The sequence below is a fragment of the Octopus bimaculoides genome, chromosome 11 (genome assembly GCF_046866305.1).
Source record: "Octopus bimaculoides isolate indiv1 chromosome 11, ASM4686630v1, whole genome shotgun sequence".
NCBI lineage: Eukaryota > Metazoa > Mollusca > Cephalopoda > Octopoda > Octopodidae > Octopus > Octopus bimaculoides.
In genome coordinates this window covers 1,678,882-1,684,881 of record NC_142938.1, presented here as the reverse complement: position 1 = coordinate 1,684,881, position 6,000 = coordinate 1,678,882, and positions in this window count along the sequence as shown.

The following is a 6,000-nucleotide window of genomic DNA, read 5'->3' as shown; positions in this document are numbered from 1 at the left end:
GAAAGTATGAACTCTCTGCTAAAGGAGTGCAGTACTTACACAAAAACGATATAAATACTGACATGTCTGTGTCGGTGAAAGAATGTTTTGTAATGTGAAATGACGGAGTAATGGTGCGAACACGAGTCAAGTGCTGCCATCCTGAATGATTATTAGAAGAGGTTATGAGATTTCTTCAAGACTGACCGTACTACTGAAACAGACTAAATACAGAAAACAGAAAGAACAACGTTCTTGAGTTTTCATCGCAGCTTGAAAGTGGAGCGGATATGAAAGAAATTAAGAGAGTTGAGATATGCCAGGATCAAATCAACAAGATGAAGAAATTGTGGCACAGAAGCGTAGAAATTATACTTGAGGTAATTGGTGCATTTATACAAGAATCTAATGTTTCCGCCAATGCTTTTCTGTCGAAATAATTTTAAAGACATTAATATTTACTCAATTACAAGTGAAGCCATTAGAAAAATATTTTCTTTCTTTCTCATTGGACAAATTGGTGCAAGACACACATTTAATATGAGTGTCAATTCCTGGTTCTCAAAGGTGGCCGTAGTTGTGGTGGTGATGCTGTTGGTGGCAGTAGTAGTAGTAGTAGTAGTAGTAGTAGTAGTAGTGATTGCGGTGGCAGCGGCAACGGCGGCGGCGGTGGTGGTGATTGTGATAACAGCCGTGCTTGTGACAGTGTTAATGGTGGGGACTGTAGTGGTGTTGGTGATGGTGATTGAAGTTGTATAGTGTTAATGGTGGCGGCTCTGGTGGTAATGGTGGTGGAGGCGGTGGCGATGGGCGTTGGTGATGGCGGTGATGATGGTAGTTGTAGTGCTGGAGACGGTGGTGGTATTGGTGATGGTGGTTGTTGTAGGGAACGGTAGAGGAAGGTTGTGGTGGTTGAGGTGATTGTAATAGCAGTAGTTCTTGTGATAGTGCTAATGAAGGCAACTGTGGTGTGTTGGTGATGGTGGTGGAAGAAGTAACGGAATTTGTGGTGGTTCTGGTGGTAGCGTAACTCATGGTCTGAGGGCAAATTTGACTGCTATTGCTTGCAGATCAAGTTGAAACGCAGGACTGTTTCCTTCATATGCGGTATCGTACACTCTCTGGGAGTATATAACAAGTTTGTGGGTGTGACTGCGTGCATCGGTGTATGCATATGTATATATATGTATGTGTGTGTGCGTGTGTGTTTTGTGTATGTATGTATACACACACACACACACTCGTATGGCTGTACGTTTGCTTATATATTAAAAGCACTGTTTGAATTGAGGAGTCTGTGTGACAGCTAAGATGCTGTTTGCCGTACACATATCCTCTTAAATGAACAGCCTTCTATATGACAGTCACAGCCGGAAGCCAACAGACTACCATGTATCAAGAAATTAATCACATTTCGAATATCAAATGCAATGCAGGGAATTTCCACGTTACGAGGCTATTTTACTAAACAAACGGATTGATTCCATAAAGTTATGAAATGAATGGTTGCAGAAGAAGCTTGTAACAAAATTCAATGATACTGTCATATCTGTATGTGTTTGGGTGTGGGTGTGTGTGGGTGCACGCGTGTGATGGCGCTTGTATGTACAGTTTGAAACACAGACAGGAGAAACTAGAGATAATTATTTTCATTTTTCGGTGTTAGTTATGTTGCTATTAGTGCCACACGTAGATAGAAAATCCAAGCAGTGATAGAGTGAATCATAAATTGCTATATATATATATATATATATATATATATATATATGTATCAGTGATAGAGTGAATCATAAATTGCTATATATATATATATATATATATATATATATATATATATATATATATATATGTATGTATATATATATATATATATATATATATATATATATATATGTATGTATATATATATATATATATATATATATATATATATATATATATATATTAATGATTATATACATAATTATAACAAGGGAATGACTATATGCCTCTCCACACGTTGGAAAAATTGACACCAAAAGACGGACGCTGTTACCACCTTAAAATCACCGAAAATAAAACACTGGGTTGATCCCCTCATAAAATCATTAATGAGTTTTACCTTTTATTATATATATATATCTATTATATATATTATATATATATAATATATATATATATATTATATATATATATATATATATATATATATATATATATATAATGGCAAATTCGTTGAGAGAGCGCACTTTCCTCTCCACCCTGACTTTCGTTTCCAAACGGGACTTGAAGAAGTAGATGAGGGTTTGACAGAAGAGGACGGTGTCTGTTCGATACTTTCAATCTCTTTTGCTATGGCCATTAGATAGAGGACCATCAGCTCTCTTGGCTTGTTAACAATGTTAGAGAGGTGATCATCGCGGTAGACTTGGCCGATAGTAGGATTTGTCCGACATGTAACAACAGTTGTCCGATCAAACTCCACGAATCCTCAATGCTCGGACTCTGCTCAATATGAGTCCTATGCGACTGTCTCTCTCACCGCATCTTCAACGGTCCTGCCTGGCGGTATCTACGTTCCACTTGGTTGCGTGACGAATCGGTAATGATTTTTGGTAGCACTACTCGGATTTCTGTTAACTACCCGTAATAGTTGCCACCCAGAAAACCTCCCAAACCCGGCCAGCTGCTTGGTCCTGAGTTTCTCAAAGAACGTCAAGCGACAACATCAGAAATATTTCACACTAATTATAACTTGTCTTCGATAATATTCATAGAAACATTTTCACGTCATTTATGTTGAGTCTTTTCACTGTTTCAATAGCAAAGATAACGCGTTTATTGATGTGTGAACATCTTTGGAAATCTCATTATTTTCATAATGTTTTATTTAAATTTGAAACATTTAAAATTCGATGAATAAAAGAAATTCATTTATTTATTTCTATTTCGTTGCTTTTATTACTATTGCCGTCATGTTATTGTTGTAGTTGTTGTTGTTTAGTGTCGACGTGGAGAAGAGAAACTAAGTTTGTTGAGGTTTTTACAATGACATGATAATCACATGTTTGACGAATAAAATGTGACGTTATAGAATTTTTATATAAAGTTTTATTGTGCTGAGATTATGAAAACTGCTTGTCTCTGATTTCCAACTTTAAACAATAACTTGTATAAGAACAAAATAACAACCAACCATTCTCAGATTTCCCAGGCAACACCTAAACACCCTTAGAAATGTTAATTGCTATAAAAGTGTTTAATTGTTGATTTAATGTAAATAGTGAGGCTCATAGTTGAGATGAAGATTCTTCTAAGAATATTTAGCGCTCTCTATTTACAATTTGTGTGCATACAGAAAAATCCAAGGTGGAGGACAAGGGGAGAGGATGGGGAGATGAGATGAAATATGCATACGATGCAAGAAATATGAACAGCTGAGATGATGCAGACCTTAAATGACGCAGTATTGTTTCGATAAGTGTATGTTACATTATATATTTTTGTATTGTTAATTCGGAATATCAAAAAGCTCTTTTCCATTACCTAAGATAATGATAAAGTATACCATAATTTGTTGGTAAATCCACATCTTTTTTTAGACCAATGGAGGTTCCTTGCTACTGTCCCATTTACACAAGAAACAAGGAAACTCTGTGCAGCCTACTACTGCCGAAGCAGCAAGTCACATTATTTTCAAGTTGCCGCAAATCATCCTGTTGTCATCTTTGAATTTAATCTGGTGTAAGCGTGACGTTAAAGTTTCATGTTTCCCTTCATGAGCACTGATTGTCCAACAGGGATGAAAGCTATTAATCGCTCCTGGTTTAAACACTGTGCTCATTTGTCAATGGATGAAGTACTTGTTTTGTTAATACTATCTTAACGGAAAACTGAACAGCAAACTACACACGCACACACACACACATTAAAAGATAGAAAGATAAGCAATATGAAGCCCTTACATTGGACTGTATAGCCCTAGATACACTATGTCTTAAAAACACTTGATGAAAGCAATTAATGTTTGCTTGATAAAAGAACAGGAGAACTACATGGACATGGTCGCTGTCTGATGATAAAATATAGGCGTTTCTCCGAACCAAATGACTTTTATCTGACTAACCATTAAAGATCTTGGAGAAAAATCTTTATCATTAGAGAGTGGAGGTAACTTAAGACATGTGAACATAATTTCGATCATTTAAACATTAATTCGGGATATCTAGATCAATGAACAACATGCTTTACCGTTTTAGTTAATAATATTTACGTCCTACGATCAGATTTCGACGAGGCTGAGTTTTGTCGTTCATCCTTCCGATGATCGATCAAAAAAAAACAGTACATGACATGAAGTAAAGACGATATAATCGATTGTGTTCTTTCATAAAGTATGGAGACCTGTGGCAATAATCGAAATCAATATATTAATAATCAATGTAGCAATAATAAAGCTAAAATAATGACGGTCTTCTTCTATTATAGTCGATCTGTTTAAGTTTGTCTGTTTATTGATTTTTATAAGAAGTCAGACATAGCTTTCGTAGTTTGTTAAGAAGACGTATATAATTATGGATGAAGTCGAAGAAAAGTGATGTAAATTTATCCAACTATCCATCCATCCATCTGTCCGTCCATCCATCTGTCCGTCCGTCCGTCCGTCCGTCCGTCCGTCCGTCCGTCCGTCCGTCCGTCCGTCCGTCCGTCCGTTTGCCCGCCCGTCTGTCTGTCTGTCTGTCTGTCTATCTATCTATCATCTTTCTTTCTTTCTGTCAGTCTATGAAGTATATAATACATAACACTCTCTCTCTCTCTCTCTCTCTCTCTCGCTCTCTTTCTTTCTCTCTCTCTCTCTCTCTTTCTCTCTCTCTCTCTCTCTCTCTCTCTCTCTCTCTCTCTCTCTCTCTCTCTCTCTCTCACACACACATACATACGCGTGCGCGTCACTCTTTACGTATAGTAGCCTAGCGTAATAAAACTCCATAAATCTAATCTCCACTGAACGTCAATACACTCAAGCGTATACACGGCTATTCATTGTCATTGCGATGCACTACTGTGGTCCTGCTCCTGTATTGAGTGTTTTCATATCTATGACATGGAAATATGTACTGTGACGCTCAATGGACGAATGAAGTAACCCCTTTGTAGCGAAAGAGGTTAAGATGACTGGAAATTTAATGCTCAACTGTCTGTAGAATCAAGCGTGAGACAAAACAACAACAACGATGCAGGATACAGCGATACAAGGCCTCCTACATCGCTAAAAAAGAAGTTGAAATCTCCTATCAATCGCAGTCGAAAGTTCTAATAAGTCGTGCGTTCAATTTCTGGCCGAGTAGCACATTGTGTCCTTGGGCATGCTACTTAATTTTATGCTGTTCCAGTCAATATTTTCTTAGACACTCTCCGGTATCTAAATTTATGAATTCCCAAATCACAATTTCAGCTCCACAAATACATATCTACACATTCCAGCCCACACCACGTAGGGACTTTTACGCTAACACTAAACTCCCACCTCTGCAGTAAGCAACCATGGACATACATTCCATATATTCCCCACAATACATTTACATTTTTAAAACGTATATCTACACAGTATGGAGGTACCAGAGCTGAAAGAAACCATGCCAAGTTTTCAGAAGATAATTAAGCTCAATTGACTTAAAACATACTTTAGAATAACTTCAAATTATTTATAAATCATGAAAAGTGTAGTATATGAAAATAGCTGTTCAGTTAAAAATTTAAAAAATCGGTTGGTTTTGCGCAATAGTAATTTAAATGTGTTATGACGACATGGATATATTTTGATGTTTTATTGAACAGCTTAAGTTTACAGATGTGTGTTACAAAGGTTTTCTAGAATTCACACTGATACGATCCCTTGTTACAACTATATGGCTTTTACCTTGAGTTTTCCATGAAATGTTGAATGGTGCATTAGAGGTTATCAGATTCCATAGCCAAGAGAATAAACACGTAACCGAGTATTTTGTTTTTATATTTAAATGTAGTTTTGTTCGAAAATATTTG